Here is a 24,190-nt window from a genome sequence, read left to right as displayed (position 1 = left end):
AGAAAGGTAAAGTGTTTAAAAGAGAAAGCTAAATTTTGTTCTTAACAACTGCATTCTTTTCATAAGTTCAAGACCATCACAGCTTGAACATCATAATGGAATGCATTCCTCTGCAATAAATGTTGCCTCCATGAGTTGTAAGCTGACAACACTGAAGTATGAAAATCTTGCATATAGTTTGTTTTGTAAAATGTGTCCCAAACATCACCACAAGTGCAGGAAAAATCTGACTAATATCAACAGGAATTTTCATTAGAAACAAAATAATTACTTCTGTATTGGCTCATCATCATCCATGGGTCCATGATGTTCCAGGTTTTCATACAGGGATAATTGTCTGTTTAAACAGTTTGCAATGAAACTTTCATGGAGGGTTATACATGTCAGGTCACCCTTCTTTTTCTCAATTACCTCCACCTCTTCACAGCCTAAGCACTCAACTGCCGAGTTCATCATTTGGCAATATCCACAATCACACCTGTACAGAAAATGCGCAACATAATTTGTACGATACATGAATGTTTAAAAATCACGTTTAACATTTGTTATGCATTGAAAAGGAAAGATGGGGATTAGAAATAGCATGTTGATTCTGCAAATGAAATAAAGTTTGACAAAATAACATTAGTTCTCAGTATGTTGCCTTTCTTAGTTTAGAGTAAGCATTATCCAGTCAATGTGATATTTTGAGTAGAATTGTATTTAATAGGTTAATATTCCGTGGAACTTACGATAACGTTTGACCTGTGATTTTTGCCTTTATAAATTACAGGAGTTAATCTTTGGTGTGCACTTTCATTCATTATCATAGTCTTTTATTCTTAGTGGGCTTTTATTCTTTATTTGAAAAAGAAAACATATACTTCACTGTGTAAAGGAGTAAATGTAGTTGAATTTTAAAATAATGAACAACAATATTTGTGATGACAGTGTACATAATATCATTATTTCCACTAGGATCAGTGCTCTGAAACAATGCAGCAATTTTAAATTTACAAAATGTGCATGTGGCTTTCATTGCTTTTAAAAATTATGAAAACTTTGCTACTTAATATCGAAAATGTTTTATTTAGCAAGATATAAACGCTAGAATAGAGCTTTACAAACACCTACTTTGATAACGCTCACTATCAGTATATTTTAAAAGTTTCAGGCAATTATCGAAATTTGGATCCACCAAAACTTGCAGATTATACACAGGAGTTGACAAAGTTCCAGTTTCTTTTAATGAAATGCAACATGCGTGTTGCTCATTTTTTATATGAATGCATACTATAAATTGATACAAACCATTGTGTGTTCTTAAGTCATTCTTCTTCATTCAGGTCTCACTGGATAGTTTCATATTTTGACACCTCCCTAATTTTTAAGGTAGAAGGCACGAACCTAATTATGATAAGCCTAGCATTTATAAATTTACACAGAAGCTAAAATCTGTAACGTGGTTTAAATTTACTTTGAGTTAGGCTTGAAAATGGGTTGGCTTGTTTGTTGACTGCCTGTCAAAGTTAAACTAGCACTGGAGATCAAATGCGTAACCTGGGCTGCAAAAGAACCGCCGACTTGGCGTACGTATTTACATATGTCTGATACAGATGTAAATATCTAAAAATCGAGATGGTTAAGGGCTGATGAAAAGTATGCTAATTTGTGGTAGTACTAGTGAAGGTTATTCAAGCATAAGGCACATACTGATTCTTTTAGCTGCCTTGTCACAGGAAAATATTCAAAATAGCTCTTTGCTGTCACAAATGAATGTAAAAATAGAGGGGATGAGAGCAGTATAAAAGCCAACAGTTGTATAAAGAATTGTTGTTGTTGTTGTTGGGTTTGACGCCATTTTTCAGCACACGATAGGCTATGCATGGCGGCCAGTATTAATGATGGAGGAAGAACCCGGGAAAACCATGGGAAGAACCACCGACCCACGAGAAGCTACTGGCAAGCTTTCTCACATACCCACATTGACCGAATCCTAGACTCGAACCCACGCAGACAGAGGTGAGATGACAGTGATCCGTAACGAGAGCGCTTTAGACCACTCGGCGTATAAGGAATTAACCTGATTGCCGAGGTCAAACTCCCACACGAATGCTTTATACAAAAATCATTAATTTGTTTTTATTTGTATCTTCAGTGTAAAAATATTCTCATCGTCATTGCTGGATGAAAATTCAACATATAAAATGTCCAGTGAGACCTTAAGGACCGTTGTCATTTTTTTTTCATTCTTGTCAAATGCGATTCACTGTGCCATACATCATTTCCTTATTACCTCCATGTCTTGAATCTGACATAGTTAGGTATTCCAAACATACACTTCCTATAGATTTGATAGCACTTAATCATAGTAGAAAAAGGGAGTTAACTCAACACTGTTTGAGTTACCAGGTATTGCTTATGATCCATTCTGCTAATGCACAACAACAGCCTTATAAGTTTCATGCAAGGTGATTTAACTGAAGTATTTCACATACTTATTCAGTTTATCAATATTTTTAGTACATACTTAGTATATTTTCCTAATTGAATAATGAGTGCCTTAATTTAATGCTTTTACATGCATATCTACTCTTGATGTAATGTTTCAATACATATATTTAATCTTATTTACATAAATTTACGTCATATTGACCTATATAAGAAGCTAAAGGTTTTATTTTCTTGTAAGACTGAATGTATGGGAGCACACCTACCGAAGTGATATGGCTAGCCAGGACAACATCAAAGATTTCCTTGAGAGTCAGCTGCACCATTTGTGCATCTTTCACAGGAACAGATGTATATATATCAGCTTCATTGGAGTTTATGTGCTGGCCAGTGTGAAAGTGACGCAAAGGTGACCTTCTTAGTGTTCGTAAAATACATTATCCATACATACTGTTTTATCAACAGACGGGATGAATCTGGGCATAGAATTTCATTGTTTAAGTTTCCCAAGTGATGTGGTTCAGTTTACAAAGATTGGTCCATGGATACATTTTATGTTACCTGATGAGTTGCCTCCCTTACAGTCTACAGTGTACTTCAGATTTCTGTTCTAGTATAGAATTGGCCTTCTTCATGAAATCAGTGAGAGAGTTCTGGTCAGTTTATGTATGTTGTGCATCGTTCATATTTTGTTACGTACTAATAATCATGCACATTTTGCAGTTATTTTACAAGAAAATCAGCTTGGATTCTTTTACATCTTTTTTTCACTACATTTTTTGATTTCATAAATAGTATTGTTTGTTGCTGTGAGATATCACTGATATCACCAGTCACTAACATAACATGATATATTAGCTATGAAAAATGATGACATTGACTTGTTATAAGGAAATTGTATGTTTAAGTGTGGAAAGTAAAATGAAAGTATGAAGGGCATGGTTCCCACACTTTTATAAATATAAATTTCCAGGTCTTTTCCATGTTTTTTCCAGGATGAAAATAATTTTTTCAAGGTTAACATATCAGCATTACTGAATGGAATTAAAGAACATTTTGGATTATAAAACATGCATTTTCCAAATCTGAAGATGTTTCTTTTTCAAGACTCCAAAACATATATTTCAGAAAAGATGATCATGTACAAGACCACAAAATGAGACACACGAAACAAATCTGGCTATATTCCTATAAATTACTATTTAATGCCATTTCAACGTACAGAATACAAATTCTAACTTTGCTTTGCTGACCTGCATTATGTTGCTATGTGGAAACAACATAATGAGCATAAATTATTTTGTTTCCTTTCAAACCTTTGATTCTAACGAATTCTAGAGCAATATGTGTGCATGTTATACAAAGTAAATATTTCCTATCACGGTATGAACCCAGCCCCAATAAATGCAAAGTATTAGAATCTTATCTTGTTACGAAAAAAGTTTATCCCTGAATTTATGTGTTCCAGTAAAATCTCAAACAAGATTTTTCAATCAACCGAAACTCCTTAGGTCGATTTGGTTAAAACTTCCATCATTTAAAGACATTTACAAAACAAAAAAGTTGATTTAAATTTTGACAAAAGACTTTCAAAATTATATATTGTTATATAAACAAGGACTGAATTTTCTGTAAAATCAACCTGTCTTCTTGTAGTTCAATACACCAATCCCGAAACCTGTACTGATACATGGGCTCTTATCATTTCTTAATATATAATAATTGGGATGACAACTTCCCATTTCTCCTGCATTCTATTTAAGATCTGAAACCAATACTTCAAGCCACATGTGACTGAGTAATAATTTCGCACCTAAATTAATCTCAGAGATTCAAAAAATTTCTAATCAGGGTTTCCTCCGAATATTCGAATCCCATTTTTCACATCTGGACATTTAGGATGGAGTGTGGGTTCAGAGCAATTACATATAAAAACATTAGAATCTGACGCCACTGTAAGATAGCTTATCAGCGGGCCTAGCACATTTTAACTATGTTATATAGACTTATACCTGCATGAAATCGATAGGAACATTATTTATTTTCTCAAACATGGAAAGCATCATAATCGTTATATTTTTAATCTGCTGACAGACTAGACGAAACTCTGCATAGATGAAGCCTGACCCGATACTCGCCATTTGCGTTAATAGTCACATGACTTCACAAATCTCAAACAATGACATCAGAAGTTCAATAGTCACATGATACCAACAACAAACTCCGTTTTAATGTTGTTGTATAAAATTTCAATTATATTAAGTGGAAGTCTGATACCTCTTGTAAAAACCAGAAAGAACATAATTCTCAACATATTTATTTCGAGAACAACTACAAGAAATTTGGCCAGTCTGATTCATCAAGCAGAGTAGTCTGGTTTCTTCGCCATGTTATATATAGTTCTGGTGATACTTGCCAGATCTTTTTTCCTCCAGTATTTGATGTAGATGAATATGTTGTATTGTTGTTGTCATCTGCTGTATGTTTATATATCTGTTTTGACTGGCCTCTATAGGTCAAATTTCCCCAATTTTGCAAAGAATGGTCCTTAAAGACTTTAGTACTTGGTAAAGGGGAACACATGTAAAGCGAGGTGAAGGTGAAGCTTACTGGTTTACGACCGATATAGTTGGGCTGTCTCCCAGACCACCAGCTTCCCTAATGGGATGATTTTCACCTCCATCCGTATCGCAGAGGTCGTCCACCACTTCCCTCAAAGCATTTGAGCAAGGTCTGTTTTATCATGTGTTTTATTTGTAGAAATTCTATGTTTGCGTGGTATATGAGAGATAAAGTGTATATTTTTGTTTTGTTTGGTATGCATGTGTATCGTGCATATCATTTAGGATTTCTCTCAGTTGTTAGTGTTGTGCATCTGTTTCATCCCTTTGTGCTCATGTTTTGTTTTGCTCTTGCGAGTTATAATCTCACACACACACACACACACACACACACATATATATATATATATATATATATATATATATATATATATATATATATATATATATATATATATATATATATATATATATATATATATATATCTGTTTCGGCTATATTTGAACAGTCGATGAGTTGAGCCAAGGGCCCTTTCATCTTCTGTTGTTTATCGAAATATACTTCTGTTTGTTTTTCCCCTCTATTGTAAAAGTTGGGTTGCTATTGAAATTGGAACTTCAAACAAAACAAATGCGGTAATGTAAGCATTAATTGTGAAACTCTGTTGAAATGCTGAACAGTAGATCCTCGATCACAAATACAAAACGTAAGATGCACATCGTATCAAAAGTGCAAAACTATAAAATGACAAATGGAAAAAAAAATTGGAAAAAGAAACAAATGAAACTTGTTTTATCGTTAATTGAAAGGAAAAATATTGAATAACATTTTTTTACCTCCTTTAGCACGGTATAGTTGAGACAGAGGGGGTCATGGGCGGGGTTGTGGTAGTCATAATGAAACTAGGTAGACTATACATATTATTTGCTTGTTAATATTATAAGCAGTTTAATGTTTAAACAAATTTATAACGGTTACAGAGTACCAAATTTTACTGCAAACTAGTAGACTAATAATGAGGGATTTACAAACTAGAGCTAGTTTTCTCCATTTCCTTTGAAATAAGGTGTTTGAAGTTTCCTGTGATTTTCATGTCAGTGCTCATTGTTGATTAAACTTTTTTTCTTTTCAGTTTTTGGTTGTAAATCCAAAAGATTCCAAAGGTATAGTCACTACGACTTTGCTATTTGCCTATAAAGCCCCAATTTTTGTTTTGCTCCAGATAAGTTGCAATACGTTTGCGACCAGTATATGTATTTTTCGATAAATTTGTAAGTGTAACAAAAACCTGTGCTATCGTCCGCGAACAAGGAGATTTTAGAGGTATCTGCTGAACCTGGAGTTTGTATGCCTATTATTTTCCGTTCCTGTGCGTATTTATTCCTGCGAATGGTTCCTATATATAGACACATATGGACTAATTTCTTGACGCAACCCGCCTCCCCATTACAATTGGGAAGGATTTTGATATAAAATTGTTCATTAAGTCCGTGGAGGGTATATCGGTAAATAGGTATAAAAAAAAGAAATTCATTTTACTCTTTATGAAGGGTCATCTCGTCTATATAATCACATATATTTGTGATTAAATGGACATTGTTGTGCGTGCATGTACTCCACAAATCTAATCGTTATGTATGACCTTTAATACGACTTTGCTTAACCGATTTTATAATGGTTTTAGACAATATTTTGTAATCTAAATTTAGTACTGAGATGGGTCGCTAATTTTTTCATGTTTTTCGAATCGTGAAAATATTTTTGTCAAAGCGTGATATACGAAAATGTAAATTAGTAAATCAAGCTATATAGTTTATTTAGTGATTCGCCGAATTCTTTGGTAAGTCCGACTGATCCCGGGGACTTGTTATGTTGTTATTTCGTATTTGGGCCAATTAGTAGTTTATTGTCTTCATCAGATAATCGAGGTGGGTCTTTTAAAAAGGTGCCCATTACCTTTTCGTCAATTGGGGCACTCGTATCAGCTCTGAATAAAACCTTTTGAAACATTCTAAAGTTTCAGTGCTTGACCGAAGCGATGTGGATAGAGAGGAATCAGGTGAAGGTGAAGGAAATGAGAGTTAACACGAAGGCAAAATCTTCTTAGTTCCAAAAGGAGACACTTCCTGACCAAGAGGAGTAACTGGATAGAATTATTAATGGTAGCAAGACTTATTTCCCTTGAAGAACAACTACCGCGTCCTCCGATGACGACAATTACGTTCACAAAGTTTCTCGCAGGGAACAAATCATGTTCCCTACGGAAAAGTTTGTGATCGAAGTCAATATCCACTCAAGCATATGGATATAGTCATTCCAAAATTCACGTGTTAAGTACAGTGAAAGATATTACATAGATGGCATGGCCAAACACCCTCGAGACAGTTAGACAGACTACATGATCATTAAGTAATATATCTCAAATAGATTCGATATGTAACTATTAGTGCATTATCTGTTGGGGGGGGGGGGGGCGCGTGAGATACTTGAGAACTGTGAATCTGCATTCTATAAATGCAGTTCTCTACATTAAGCTTTGACATAATAAGCAAATAATATGTATAGTTTACCTAGTTTCATTATGACTTCCACAACCCAGCCCATGACCCCCAAGTTTCGTTTCTTTTTGCAATTATTTTCCATTTGTCATTTTATAGTTTTCCACTTTTGATACTTTGCGCATTTTATTTTTGGTATTTTTGATCAGTGATCTACTGTTCAGCATTTCAATAGAGTTTCACCATTAATGCTTGCATTACCGCATTAGTTTTGTTGAAGTTCCAATTTCAACTTTTAAAATAGAGGAGAAAAAAAAAACAAACAGAAGATGAAAGGGTCCTTGGCTCAACTCATCGACTGTTCCAAAAAATATCGCCGAAACATATATATATATATATCTCAGATGATAACTCGCAAGAGCATAACAAAACATGAACGCAAATGGATGAAACAGATGCACAACACTAACAATGGCGAGAAATCCTAAATGATACGCACAATACACATGCATACCAAACAAAACAAAAAATATACACTTTATCTCTCATACACCACGCAAACATTGAAATTTCTATAAATAAAACGCAAGGTAAAACAGATCTTGCTCAAATGCTTTGAGGGAAGTGGTGGACGAACTGTGCGATACGGATGGAGGTGAAAATCATCCCATTAGGGAAGCTGGTGGTCTGGGAGACAGCCCAACTATATCGGTATACCAATAAGCTTCACCTTCACCTCGCTTTACATTTGTTCGCCTTTATCAAGTACTAAAGTCTTTAAGGACCATTCTTTGCAAAATTGGGGAAATTTGACCTATAGAGGCCAGTCAAAACAGATACATAAACATACAGCAGACGACAAAAACAATGCAACATATTCATCTATATCAAACACTGGAGGAAAAAAGATTTGGCAAGTATCACCAAAACTATATATAACATGGCGAAGAAACCAGTCTAAAGGTAAAACACCTTGAGTAATTAAGTGCAAGCCATAATACATAAAATCTTTAGGACCTGATGCAGAATAAATAAAACCATTAGGACCTGAGGCAGAATAAATAAAACCTATAGGACATGAGGCAGAATAAATAAAACCTTTCGAACTTGAGGCAGAATAAATAAAACATTTCGGACCTGAGGCAGAATAAAAACGGGAACACGAATAACTATGCCTCTATTAAAAGGAAATAAGAATAACCTAATCTAAATTACTACATACTTTCTTTCTTCAAAATTTACAAATACCCAAAGCAAAAGACTATGACTAAAAACGTACAGATTAAAAAATCCTTTAAAATGTTGGGCACTAAATGGGGTCACCACAATGGCCACTAGCTTTCATAGCTAGAGAACGGAGTGTCCACAAATAAGGCGCTGTGTTAAATAGTAGAAGCAAAATAATACCACAACCACTTTCTTTATATTGAGCATATGTGATCTTTATCAGGTCATTTATCATACAGAAATATAGTTGTAGTGAAAGGTCCAGAACTATAAGTATCATTACAACATGAACAGATAAGGAATGGGATGTAATATAACTGATATTGGAACAGTTAAAGAGAAACTAAATACATAATTAATTAAATTATTTAACAGAAAACATAATCTTATCAATTCGATCTCTTCTTTACATTTATTGCGCAACTAAAGGTTTGGTTTTTACTACGATAAATGATACCCGACTCCCTCCATCAATACCTATATATTCAATGTATCATGCCTTAAACCTTCGTCGTTCATTATTGATCATATTTAATGTGTTTTCTCCAAGTTCTTGCTAAGGGACAGAATAATAAATTCAAATCAATCTATCAAATACAGACAGTACTTTTATATCTTGCAAAGCTACCTTATCATAGTGACTGGTATTTACAGCAACACGCTGCATCACAATATTGATTTCGCACGGAATTGCCTGAGAAAACATCATCGGTGTCCTCAATAAGTGCATGATTTAATGTCCCCTGGTCCATGAAGTTGTTGGTATGCAACCACTGACAAATCGATGCGGCCACATTAATAATTTCTTGTGCGTTGTTGCCCGTGCGAACCAGTCCCACGAGCATTTCCAACCTGTCAACTAGTTCATTGCTTGCTTTGACGCAATTAACAATTAACAATTGGCAAACGGATACCTCCAATAGCTTATTCTCCTTCCGATTGTTATTCCTCAAAGGATTCTACCAAATATCACCGACTTTGGCGTCCTTTATATTCTCTATCATTATCTGAAGACTCCTTCCATTCATAGTCTAATGCCTCATTCTTTGCAAACTTTTCCCGAGATACCCAAGGATCCCACATTGCGGATGCAACCCTCTTGGAGCGTTTCTTATATGATTCGTTTACTTTATCTTTCCAGTCACTATGGAAAGAAGCGGTAGGCTCTACTTCATCCGCCTCCGTTTCTTTGTGGTCTAGCTCGTTAAGTATATCAGGCCGTGGTAACCGTAACTTGCGCTTGGGTAGCGTTGTTGCATCGGCTTTTTCTGGGCATACAGGGCACGCAGACAACTGCTCAGTATCTTAGGCTGTCCTGGCAACCAGACACACTAATGTCACGGTGGTTTCTACGTCTATCTTTACTTGCGCCTCGGATTCACGTTTGGGTTTAATAAGCGGTGCAAATATTTGTCCAAAGGCCTCCGTGAGATCTTCTAATGGAGTTTGCCACGACTATCATATCTTTGACACGGTTGCGACCGGACAAAACGTTATGCATCATTTCCATGTGTACGCAGACAGCTTTACTGCGTCTCTCCCTAAACTCTGCTATGGTATCACTGGCAGGTTTTAGCATTATATTTATCATAATTGCTTCAATAACAACGTCCAGACCAGTGCTATACTAGCGTGTCGCACCAGTGAAGTCAATAGTAAAGAAACCATACGTTTCCTTGGTGACCTCCTCAAACATATTCCGAAACTCATCAATCTATAAATACATTGGCGCAGTCACTCTTGCCTACTGAGCAACGGGTGGTACGTTATCAAAGATAAAGTAGAGACGAAAGTGATAGGACAGTCAAAAGAGTAATGATAGGAAATACAGAAATAAGTACAAGAGTCAGTGTACGTTTTCGTCCCTTCGTACTCGGACCAATCCGGCTGCCGTAGCGGCGATGAGATAATGAACCTCAACCGACATATCCCCGAGAATCACCATGTCTTACTTGTAGCTGATGAACACCAGGAATAAGATGGGACCCAAAACACAGCCCGTGAGGTACCATACTAAGACCTGGGTCTGGTTCTGATATTGCTCCATCTACTTTTACTCTTTGCGATCTGTCTGTCAGGAAATCTCTTATCCATTTCTGGGTATTACCGCTGATGCCATAGTGGTCCAACTTACAGAGGAGTCTTTCATTGGGGACACGATCGAAAGCCTTATTTAAGTCAAGGACAGCAAGGTTGTACTGCTTCCCTCTGTCTAAGGATTTGGCCAGCTCATCCACTAGGGTCATGAGCTGTGTTTCCACAGCTTCTTCTGGCAAGGAAACCATGCTCGCAGTCTTTTAGAATGTTGCAGTGATCTAGATGTTGCACCATGTTGCTGACTATCACATGTTCAATCATTTTTCAGCAGATACATGTAAGGGAGACATGACTATAATTGCTGGCCTTGAATCTTTCTCAATTTTTGAAGATAGCTGTAACGTTTGCTGTTTTCCACACATCAGGGACATAACCTGTTGAGAGGCACTTCTGTTAAATATAACTCAAGTATGGTGCACACTCTTCTGCTAGATCTTTCAGGATCCTTGCTGGAATCATGTCTGGTTCAGTGACCTTCTGTGGGTTAATTTTCCGCAACAAGCTGGTACACCTTCTTCAGTAAATTGGTGGGTAACAATTTCCATGTAGGCTTGGTAGATAACTTTTATCCTCTTTTGTGAGGACTCACTGGTATTGACGATTCAGTAAGTCATCCCATGAATCGTCGGCGGCACACCAAGTCCAATGAATGTTTGCACGTCAATGTTACGAAATATCATCAGCATATTACATTTGTCTCGGATAACTTTAGGCACGTGTACGCATCGTTGCATGACATAGGTCACGTCTGTGTTTTTGTGTTAGCCTCAGGAAAATATTCTCTGGGTATTGTCTTGGTGTTCAAGCATCACATCATCGTATACAACAAAATTATCACCACTCGTTATCAACGTCGTCTATGGCATGAGCTTCATCGGCTATGGAAAAGCAATCATTGGTGGAAGATATGCTTCTTATCTATTACTGAAGCACTACCATAAAATTATCGAGTACGTCATAACAAGATTGATAGTCCGATCACGGCGCAATTATTTTCAGCCGAGTGCACTTTAAACCACCTCAAAATCAGATTTAACAACAATTAGGTTTCCAGTTATCCACCTGAATCATGATTCAAACGGGAACTGATTTTAGAAACATGTCACCGTGCTTGGGGATTTTAGTCATTGCTTGCGCAAGAAAGTCAGAGACGGTAAAAACGGAACAGTTTATGTTTTCATGTCGTATGCGATGCCGCACAAAAAAGCATGTACTGCAAATCCAACGTGGGTTCAAGCACGCACAGATAGAGCTTCGAAAATCACAACATGCGCTCGATGTGGAACAAGAAGTTCAGGTTTGTGGGCGGACGGCCCAGGTGGACAAAGAAACACGAACACAGTTTTAAATAAAACTTGGCGGCGGTAATGTCACTGATGCGTTAAGAAAGCTACCAGGAACATCGTGGAGCAAATGCCCTGCTGAAAAGCACTTTGTAGATACAATTAATATGGACCACGTACAGGACTGAATATACGACTTGATTCTAGCAGCCAACGAAATTGTGTCGTGGCAACATTTTGACAACATGATCTAGCGTACCACACATCAAGGGATGTCCGTGCACGTCAATGTTCTGACATAGGTCTCATGCAGAACTTGATTGCCATCAATCCTACAGTCGGAGTAAAAATTGCCAGGTGAATCATCAAAGGATGTATAAAGGCGAAGACTGCACTCTGAAGTAAAGAATAATAATACAATACACATGGATAAGATCTACTATGTTTCTTGAGATTATTGGAAAGGTGAATATGCTGTGAAACGATAGCGCGTGTGGCAGTCAACTACTGTGTTTTTCGAGCATGGTTGACTAGACAAGCGTTGTGGAAAGTTTATTTAACAGCATCAAGAATGATCTCATGTGGAAGGTTTTATGCGATGACACCTAACAAAATTCATCAGTGTGATCTTTTGTTTTATTCAGATACAAAAAGCGTGGTCTTTGACGTCTTACGATGCATTAAGTATCGCTGGCACGCATAAACGTATTTACATACGTTTACTGCTAACATGACCTTGGCTGTTACAGGTGGATCAGAGCAAAGGATTTCTAGGAGCCGCGTTGTTAACAAAACATAATGTGCTAGTTCGAGTTGGATATGCTAAAATACACTTTCACCAGGCTATGAATTAAAGCTACACTTGTGGAACGATTATTCAGTACGCGCAGGAATTTTCGATGAGGCCTAAGGTAACACGACTTCCATCAGTCATACAAGCACTAAATTGTGAAAACACACGAACAATTAGGTTAAAATATGATGAGGCGATTAGACAGAAGGCAGACACCATTATACACAAAAAAAGAAATTTGTTTTTGTTTGGTGTCTGTATGCATTGGAGAATTATAAGGCGGGAAGTGTCGTGCTACTGATCCGGTAAGGTCCATTGATTTATTTACAGTCTCGAACAGGATTGCTACTCATATGCAACAGATATGTTACCATTTAGTACTATGACAACCAAAGCCTCGTAGAAGAGCATTTGTACGAGAGAACTGCAAGTCGTTTTGCGGACCCTGAACTACCGCCAAGGTTAATTTTGGAACCTGCTTGTGCTCGTACGCGTTAATAGTGATGCCGTCTGGAAATATCTAATGTTTGATGTGAAGCAGGGGCAAACTTACTTTAGTGCAACAATGCACATCCATCCTATGTTTTTTCTTGCTGACAGAACCAGATTTGATGTGATTGCTAATTCACATCGTTGCTACGAGCATTCCACGTGCTTCTTGTACCGAAGATTTTCTGCACAAGCACGCGTGAAACTCCTATCACCTTCATGATGCTTTTGCCGGATCCAACCATATTTGAGAAATTTTGGGGTGCACTCCCTTTATTTCTCGATAGGTTTACCTGAGAACTGTCCTTTCGATTTACGAACAAATGTCGTACGTTCGTTAATTGACAGTGGATGATTCTTAGGATACTGGCTGGTGTCAAACTCATTTATCAGCGATACGTTTACCCAAATCTGCGTCCACATCTTTGTTAGTAATATGCATCAACGGCGAGTCTGTGTCAGTGTACGGCATCGTAATGTTGTCACCGTACCACGGTTTGATTGTATCGTAAAAAATACTCGTTCATGAGCACTTTGGATAAGTCCAACACAGACGCGCCAACGCAGATAGGCTTCGTCAGCTTCACTTTCGACTTTTTACTGTGTATGGCAATGAGTCCACCATCAAAGATCTTCCGATGCTAAAACACAGGATCAGTAATAGGTCTGCGAAGTATGTCTTTTTCACTATCTTAGGAAATGTCGACAATGATCCGTTTCTGAGGTATCTCCTTAGTCATGCCGAAAACAGCATTGTTCTTGAGTCTGAAAATATCTTTCTCAAACTCGTTTCTTGCTGCGGTACGCGGGTTTGTATTTTTTTTTTTTTGAATGTACGTGGTCATTTATGCCCTCTAGTAAGATTTGAGCATTTGATGGATCTGTGACAGTCGCATACCCAATCGCAGACATAATTCCAAATTAGTTATGTGAACTACGCAGTTGTTTTTAGTTCACATGTTAGGTATCATGTTAGGACATTATGCATAATTACGTCCATAATCATTTATAACTTCGCACATGATGGGTTGCATCATTACAGACCAATACAGTTTTTTTTGCTTAATGATACAGTTTGGAATGGTGGGCTGATATCGGTTCATACTTGAGTTCCTGGCGCGCGCGTATTGGCTCCTCGAAATGGGGATACCGAAATGGATTATACGCTCAATAAACAAATTCTAATGAAGAACATTGAGAAGCTCGAGTTCTACTTTTGTCTACGATCGACGTGCACACCAAGCCACACCAGACGACGAAAAGTACTTCGCGCAGTCGAGCTTGTATGCACGTATCGCTGCATCATGAAACGTTTCAAATGCATCCACGAGCAGAAGCACGTCTGTTTACAAATACAGACCATGGATGTCACCTAGGTTATGACAACCAAACTTGGTCAAGACTTTTGAGTGTTTGTTGTCGAGAGACAACGGTGTATGGAATGCCTCTGTTGGTGGCAATTCAGTGTCGGTAAACTTGTCCCAGTCGCTAATGTACTTGTAGAGATATACTCCTATACGGATGGGTAAACCAATGTTCCAGATTGCATGCAGTGTGTCCTGCTCGCTATACATACCAGTAATGTGACAGTATCGTGTACATATTGGCATCAGTGGGGCTCAATGTTCTTTCTCAAATCTTGCAATGAGTGATCACAGAAAACTCGCGAATGTTATCATTAGTTATAATCATACCTGCGGGGAAGAGAACTGTTTTGGGACCCATTTCGCTGTAACAACAAATGATTTAAGAAGCAGCTCAGCTGAGTCCTGACACTGATATATCATTGGTAGCAAAGTCAGCCCATCACACTACAGTGTAACAAAACCCGCACATGAGGCTTGTTTAGCGAATTGTGTTGTATTTTGCTGAACATCTGGGTACGACCTGGGAATGTTCAAGTATTCCAAATTTGCATACATATATACAGTACTTTTATTTTTCGTTGCACCGAAATAAATTCCAAAATGTGTTTGCCAGGCTCTAACAGGATAGTGCGCTGAGACTATTCACTGATTCCACCGCAGTATAGGTTATGCAAGTCAAGTAGCTCTTGGGCAGAGGTAGGCAAACTTTCCAGTGCAAGTGCCGCATACACAAATTTACACCTTGTCGAGGGCCGCATAGTTCATTAAGTAAAATAATTAATATTTGAAATAGCAAAAACAAAAGGTTTTTCTAAATAACATCTAATTAATTTTCAGTTGTTAATATGTTGTTAATATTTGAAAACTTAAACTTCAAAAGAAGCACATTTATTTGATAAACAGAGTAACATAAACAGAGTCAGTGCGAATGATGACTTGTTCCTAGGCCGCATGAAAGCCCTCGGCGGGCCGCATGCGGCACGCGGGCCGTAGTTTGCCCACCCCTGCTCTTGGGTGCTATATACATGCATGCAACGTCTAAATGGAAATTTCTCACCTTCGTCCTTACTTTGTCCGTATATTATTCGTGAAAGACTTTTGAACCACGAGTAATGGTATAGATGTGTATATAATCTGCCTGCATGCATATATTAATCGCCGAATTGGCTGCTTTCCTTTATCAAACAAATATGTTAAATGTGATGTTAAGATTTTGTCCTTCACACCTACTGATGTTAGTAACTTTTACTGGAATTAAATGTTAATAAACTTAAGTTTACCCAGGAATTGTATTTTTGGATGCTAGTCTGTATATTCGCTCTCGGGATGCTGCGCGGATGAGAGCGCCCATTAAAAATTACAATTGCTATCAACATTTTTATTAAGTGATATAATAAATTACTCATGGAGAGTAAGTTCCATCTTATTTGCAGAGGTACACGTATGCTGTAAAGTCGATACGATTCCTGGACGCATCTTTGAAAGAAGGTTTACTACATCTTTACCTGTCTCTAATTCGACTGTGCTAATTGCCCAATTATCTACTAACTCCAAACTGGGGATTTTTAACTGTCGTACTTTTGCGGCATCTTCAGCAGAAATGGTAGGAGCGATACAGTGATGACGCTATTGTTCATCACCAATTACATGTACTAGTTCAGCCCCATTGTCTCCTGTATGAATCTTGATATAACACTGCGATTCCATTGCATGAGGTCCATTCGCAGTCAAAATGGCGCCTCTGGAGAAAGTTCTAATGGACATAGGACACAATTAATTTTTCTATATGTTATCTACATTGGTTTCTCAGTACTGACCTTTCCACTGTGTGACAATCAATACAAATCATATGCTAATCTAAACTACCTTCAAAGATGACTTCACGGTGAAGTTCTCGTCAAAGGTTGACCTGCTCTTTTTTTAGATGCTGAACTGTCAACACATCACCATGTAAACAGAACACAGATTTCACTTCCGGAGCATCACCAAGGCCTTATTACTCACTGTGCACTGTCGCCGAAATACACACATACAACAACACCCTGAGCTCATATTATGAAGAATAAACAGTTACCTTTAAATCCCTACCAAAAATGCATAAATAAAACTCTTCTATCACCACCAAAATGAGAGAGGAAAAAATGTTCTAAAAATAGACTAGAACTACATTCGTGGGTACTGAACTGGAAGTATTAATTGTGAACTGATTCCTGACAGGGTAGACAATTTCACCTCCATGGATAAAACTTCCATCCATGATCAAATCAATGTCTCTTAAATGCTGCTGCAAAGTTTTAAGGACTTTCATCCATGAATAGGACAGATACAGGCTTTTAGCTGACACCACTGTAACACAGACACAACTCAATTCCAAATGGCCGAATTTCAAAAATGCACAAAACTTAAAGTTTAATTGTGATTTTGCTAATCAAGATAAACACTTCAAATAAACTGTAATTAGTTTTTAGTTCTAACACCAATCTGGAAATTACTAGAAATTAAACTAGACTGTTTAACTTTCTTAGAAAATTCAATTTTAAAAAATCATACATATTTTGATATGAAAATTTAAATTTAACTTAAATTTTAATGAAATTTTAAAACCTGAAGTTGACAAATTTTGTTCTATGGCAAAGTCTCTCCAATCCTTTGTCATAAACATCAATGGTTTTCCTTATCAGGTGTGAAGCAATTAAACCAAAGCTTGTCAATGAAAGGTAACACCTGAAATCTGGTAGCATCTAAATACGCAAGCTAGGTCTAACCAAGTACATGACATCATTTTCACCCATGAAGGGGAGGAGTCTTCAGATGTCAGGCTTCCAGTAGTATTGAAGAGTTGGTGAAGTTCTCTGAAACCAAGCTAGCATGCCTTCTCCTAACTATATAAGTGAGAGAGAGAGGATGATTCTTGTATTTTACATGCAGTTATCGTAACTGAAACCATGAAAGGGTACAAGAAGAGGAAGACAACTTTTTTTAAACCTGGATATATTCCACATAACAAAGGAGTCACATATCTGACTGATAATACTCTACCAAGTTCCAGTGCTGCATCTGTTCCAGTGACAAGAAGAATGGATGCAGACAAGTTCTCTGTCACAGCAGTGACAAAGCCGACAAATGGGGGTCTCAAGTCAGTTCAGGCACCAGACTGTAATGGCACACCTGGGACTGCAAACATTCTACAACCATCATCCAAAGCAAAACTGGACCTGAAAGAGACAAATTTGAATGAGCATGATGGGACACGTATGATCTGTATGAAAAAAAATGTTGAAATGTGGAATGATATCATTCATCGCCATGGCAATCAAGTCAACATATGTGGTAGACCAGAGTTCCAAATTGCTAATGAAATAAAATGGGGACTTGCTTGGAAGCATACTATGATGTGTAAAAACTGCAGCTTTAAGTCACCAGAGTATAAGTTGTATGATGAGATAAAAACAAATAAACCTGGGCCAAATCCTGCTGCTGTAAATATGATGTTTCAAGCTGGATTACAAGATACACCAATGGGCAACACCAGGGCTAGATACTTGCTTGCAGCCACTGACATTCCGCCACCTAGCAGAACATCTATGCAAAGGGCCTCCAACCTTGTAGGCAAAGCAACTGTGGAGATGAATGAAATGGACATGACAGAGAAGCTGAAACTAGTCAGACAAGTTAATGTTATGCGTGGTGTTCAGCATCCTGAGCAAATAAATGTTGCTTTTGATGCGAGATACAATGCCATTAGCTTTGGACATGAAAAGAAACCTGGTCAAAGTTCATCACAAGCTGTTGGAATTGCCTGCGAAACTGTTACAGAGAAGCGATACATTGTGGGAACTACAATAGAAAACAAGCTGTGTTGGACTGGAGCATGGCTGAAGGGAAAAGGTTTTGATGTGAAATGTCCAGGAGGCCATGTTGACTGCACAGCAAATCTGTCACCAGTTGCACCACATTCAGAGTATGAAATGGCAAGAGAAATGGGACAAAAATTTGTTCTGCAAGAGATTCTCATCAGACATGCAACAACAGATGGAGATGCACAGGCTGCTGCTGGCTTCCAAAATGCTTATACCATTCTGCATCCAATGTGGAAAGTAGAAAGACTGTCGGATCCCATCCATTTGGGTCGTTTACAGTTCAAACGGTGTAATTCTGCAATATTTAGTGAAAACATGTTTCCAGGAATAAGAACAAGAGAAGGAAAAAGGCTCAAACAGAAAATTTTCAGCTAAGACATTAAAGCACGTTGCGGTTTAATCTTCAAACAAATGATGGAGGACAATAGTGGTGATGTTAAAAAAATTAAATGTCAACTTCCCCAAGTATTGGATGCCACTCTGCGCTGTTATTCAGGGGACTGCTCCAAATGCCGGCAGTATTCAAAGGTCTGTGGGGGAGGAAGTACTAACAGCTGGTGGATGCGATCAGCATACCTGGGCCCTCATCAAATGACTCATCTCAACATGACAGAAAATGATAAGAACATCCTGCTAGAAGTTCTGAAAATGAAACTCTCCTGTGATGTTGTAGAAAGATTGCGACTGAACACAAACACACAGAAATGTGAGGCAGTGAACAGATCAATCAGTGTTTCATTACCTAAGAATGTGAACTATTCCACAAACTTTGAAGCAAGAGTGCATTCAACAATACACAGACTCAATAACAGCCTGGGATCATCACTGAAAAAAAAAGTAACACACTTGGGAGGTAAACTTTCAACAAGGACTCTGAGATCACTGGAGACAATGGATAAAGACTGCACTTACCATCAGTTGTATCAAAAGCATCCCAAAACCAGGAAACGTATTCTAGCAAGACGAGGAAATATGATACAGGCCCATCTGAGGTACAGGACACAGCAAGGCAATAGGAAGTCTGACTACTGCAAAGGACTGCTAGATACCAAGGGCGATCACTCCTATGCAAAGGTTTAGCAGGAGCCAATGGACACTGCAGACAGAAAAAGTTATCTTAATTCCATGTGCAAAATGAAAGCGCTCAAATACACCATGAATAACACATTGTACAGAAGGGAAAACTGTAGTGGGGAAATCCGTAGGTAACACAACGCATGTTATGTGCAGTTGTGTTACTTACTACCACCTGATGAGACCTATGGAGAGGTCGAAACAGTTTTCTCTGAATATGAAGACACAAATAAAGAAATTAAAAAGCAAAATAAATAAAGATTAAAAAAATCAAAATTAAAATAACATGACATGACAAGACATGACTTACTAGACTAGCTGAATGAATGAATGAATGAATGAATGAATGAATAAAAGGAAGGAAAGAAGGAAGGAAGGAAGGAATGTATTTAAGAAAGCACTGTCATACCAGCATGGTCTACTAAAATAAAGACCACACTCTTTCCTTTCTCCTTGTTACTCAACACATACATACATCCATCCATTCATCCATCCTTCCTTCCTTCCTTCCATGCCAGACATACATTGATATGGATGTGGGTGGGTGTAAAGGATATATCATGATACCTGAATTTATTCCATATTACAATTTCAACTTCAACATGCAGTCAGGATAGTCACCATGGCCAATGCAATGACCATAACCTTTGCAATACTGTCTATTATTATTAATGGAATGACACTCTAGAACCAGATGATCCACATTCACACACAGACTTTTATGGCATAAATGGGATGCATCTAGCTCCTTTGGTATAGTCAGACTTCTCAACTTCACCATCAGTGCCAGTCTGTGAACATGTTTTTTCTTCCACGTGTTTGTTGTGGGATCCTTATATGACAATAGGCCATATAATCCATTGGCTGTTACATTTCCTGTCCATATTTTACAAACACTATTATGTGCTATTACAGAATTCAATGAAATTTTTGCTGACAGGCTTTCAAAAAAATCCTCCATTGCAACTTCAATATGGTGTAGGAATACATTGCTGCTAATAATAATGAGTGTCATCTCCAACAGATACCATTTCTTTGAATTTATAGGGAATTTTTTTTTTCTTAATTTTTAAATTTTTTAAAATTAACTTTAAAAAAAAATTAATTAATTTTTTAAAATTTTAATTATATTTTCGGATTGCTACAGTCAATATACACAAGGTGTGAAAATCTCATGTGTCTATCATTAATAATAAAAATATTATAGCAATTTAAAGTTGAATCAATGCTTCCCTGACAGGACATAGGACACAATTAATTTTACTATATGTTATCTACATTGGTTTCTCAGTACTGACCTTTCCACTGTGTGACAATCAATACAAATCATATGCTAATCTAAACTACCTTCAAAGATGACTTCACGGTGAAGTTCTCGTCAAAGGTTGACCTGCTCTTTTTTTAGATGCTGAACTGTCAACACATCACCATGTAAGCAGAACACAGATTTCACTTCCGGAGCATCACCAAGGCCTTATTACTCACTGTGCACTGTCGCCGAAATACACACATACAACAACACCCTGAGCTCATATTATGAAGAATAAACAGTTACCTTTAAATCCCTACCAAAAATGCATAAATAAAACTCTTCTATCACCACCAAAATGAGAGAGGAAAAAATGTTCTAAAAATAGACTAGAACTACATTCGTGGGTACTGAACTGGAAGTATTAATTGTGAACTGATTCCTAATAGTACAAGTATGTCAGCTTTTTTTATACCGCATATTCGTATCCCATGCTCTCGCACGAGTTGCCCTATTTGAATCACATTTGGCTTGCTTATATGTAAGGAAATCATTGTCTAATTTAGAACTTTCTGTATTATTGCTTTTCCTTTACCAGGGATATAAACCGTAATCGCGTCAATCCTGGCTATTATTTCATTGACGTCTGTATAATGTTCAACGGCGTTCACTTCGTCAGGTCTTTCTACAATCATAGGTTCGGTGAGCCTTTGCGAACAGGTTTAGAAGGCCGACCTAAATTGATTACGTGACTTCACACTAATACAACATCTTAGACTTTGCAGAGCACCCAGACCAACACGTAGATGTGCAGATGTGATTTACAGTATTAGTAAAGGCATGTTCTGCCACATAGTTTCCGTTAACACAGGCATACATCTTTACAGTGATGCTTTCTGATGTCATTGAACTTTTTACGCATATGCAAAGGTTTACCTAGTTGGGCAAATACATAGGACCGTGTTTTCATTTATCGTGACCTGAAAGACTGCAATATGATCTTGTAAATAAACAGGCACGCAGTCTGAATAGTCAGTAACAAACACATAAACTCACGAAAAATGTGCCTGAAGTCAGTGTCGGCTCAGCCTACGTGCGTAGTCATTATCAGTTATGGAGGTTTAAATTTTCAACCCCATATGGGCCCCTAGCGTGCCAAATAACAAACTAGAAGACTTAGAGGTTCTTTGAAACCAACATTCAGATTGTTTTTCATATTTCACTTCCAACAACTCTAAACTTCGATGTTTCCTCGTTTATGAGGAAAATACTTTTGCGCGAGTCAAACCTGCAATGCCCCGATGAGCAGTGAATGACGTTAACTGATTAGATGACCGAAACGGTTTAACAAGTAAAAGATAGAACTTATACTTGAAGTTAAGAGGCTAATGGAGAAATATGCGTACGCACCAAGATCAATGTGGAAAACTACGCCATTTTAATTTACTATTCCATGGTTTATTATATACATATATCCATACACGGCTCCGTGTAATGGTAAGCATACATTGTTTTGATTTAATAATTCTAGGTCTCTCAAAGTATAGCTAGCACATCGACCAAGTGATTAGTTTTCACATTGATGATGATCAATTCTACTGACTTTTTTTATAAAGACATACATTGTATTTTACGCTTTGAGATAACAGGCTTGCCAAAATAATGCATTTTTTTTATTAAGTCTATTTTCCTTTTGAGATCTGAACGGACAGTGGACCTGTCTTATCTTAATTGAAAGTATTCTTATACAAGAGCCTTCACTAAGTCTGTATGCACGGCTGCAATGATAACTGAAGGCTACACTCATATTCAAAGATTGTCCGTAATACAATTCCAGTATTTATATTTGTATGGAGGACTACACTTACGTGCAAAGGTTGTGTCTGTAAGTAACATGAAAACAGCGTTTGTGTTGGTTATTGATTTACTTTCCTCTTGCGTGTGCGTTTGCTGGTAGCTTTCCGGCGTGGACGTGTGCGCGTAATTTGGGGAAAATGGCATGGAGGTGAAAGATCAGTAGCAAAAATCTAAAACTGCTATTATCATTATATTCATGAGAAAATGGGGCAAAATATGTGTATTTTACTTTGTGACGTAATTAGCATTCCTTTACAACAATGTGATGTCATTCAAATTAAGCAAGACCATAACATGTTACACAATTAACAAGATGAAACAACTGTTTAATAATTTAGTATAACATAATTGTTTCAAATTTTACTCAAATTTAAACTTCATAATCCTATTACTAGGAATGAGTGATGACGTCCTCTATACATACGAATATATTTTAATTCCATTTATCCAAGTGTAATTGTAGGTAAAGAAAGGTATTCCATTTATCGCACCACTTGATAATGTTTATGAAAAAAATGTTTTATTTATCAAGACGTAGCTTGCAACAACTTAATAAACTTCTGAAAGGTTAAGACTCTCAGTTTCATTGGTTATGGTTATTGTTAATGAAATCACAGAACACCTTGGTTAGTGTGTCCCCAAATAAAAACAAGGACACGAGTTATATTCACCCCATAGCAGGAATATCAATGCTATCGAATACGGTTTGCAATAACCTGACTGTTCTATTTTCTAACTTATAAATATCTCTTTAGTGCTTGGTGGGAAAAATATTACGAGAAAAAGTACACGCTTTTCATTTGCATTGTCAAAACAAAACAAAAGCTAGGCAAAACTTACTTTATCACATATTTGGTACACTTTAGATACAGCATCTGCTTTTTAATATTTCTGATTTGTAAACACGGCAATATATCCCTTTATGTAAGCCTGATTGGTCCAAAATAACGCCACGAAATTCCTGCACAGTATATACATTACTGTTTGCGCCTATATTTGGACTATTCCTTGCCCCGATTTCTGGACTATTGAGCACTTTGTAATTCCAGTGAATAATAATTTCAATAAATAATTTCAACCAAATTGAAAACTTAACATTACGATAAGACTTCTGATATTAAGGCAAGAATGAATAATCCTAATGTAAGCAAGATGATATACTCCTCAACTTGACCTAGGTCACAATTACCATTCTCTGGAAATACTCTGTCAACTTAGTGGGAAATTTTCCTTTATCGAAGTTTCTAAGGTCAAAATCAAGACTATCTTTAATTACAATTAATAATGATCTTAATATGTAATCTATATTCACAGAGAAACATTTAGGTATGTATTATGTTGTTTACAAAATGAGTGTTACTGATCAGGAACATTTACTTGATTCTGGTCAAAGGTCAACTACAC

General features: G+C 37.1%; 1 long non-coding RNA gene across 1 annotated transcript in view; it reads right to left on the bottom strand.

The window, feature by feature from the left end:
• LOC149798935 (uncharacterized) overlaps positions 1–24,190 on the bottom strand; it is a 41,411-nt gene that overhangs the window by 2,968 nt on the left and 14,253 nt on the right. Inside the window, exon 2 of the long non-coding RNA XR_016421043.1 lies at positions 272–478. This is a non-coding gene — a long non-coding RNA (uncharacterized LOC149798935). The remainder of the gene's footprint in view (positions 1–271; positions 479–24,190) is intronic.

Source organism: Sinohyriopsis cumingii, chromosome 5 (assembly GCF_028554795.1).
Source record: "Sinohyriopsis cumingii isolate HCF-2022 chromosome 5, ASM2855479v2, whole genome shotgun sequence".
Lineage (NCBI taxonomy): Eukaryota > Metazoa > Mollusca > Bivalvia > Unionida > Unionidae > Sinohyriopsis > Sinohyriopsis cumingii.
This window is presented reverse-complemented; position numbering and strand designations above follow the sequence as displayed.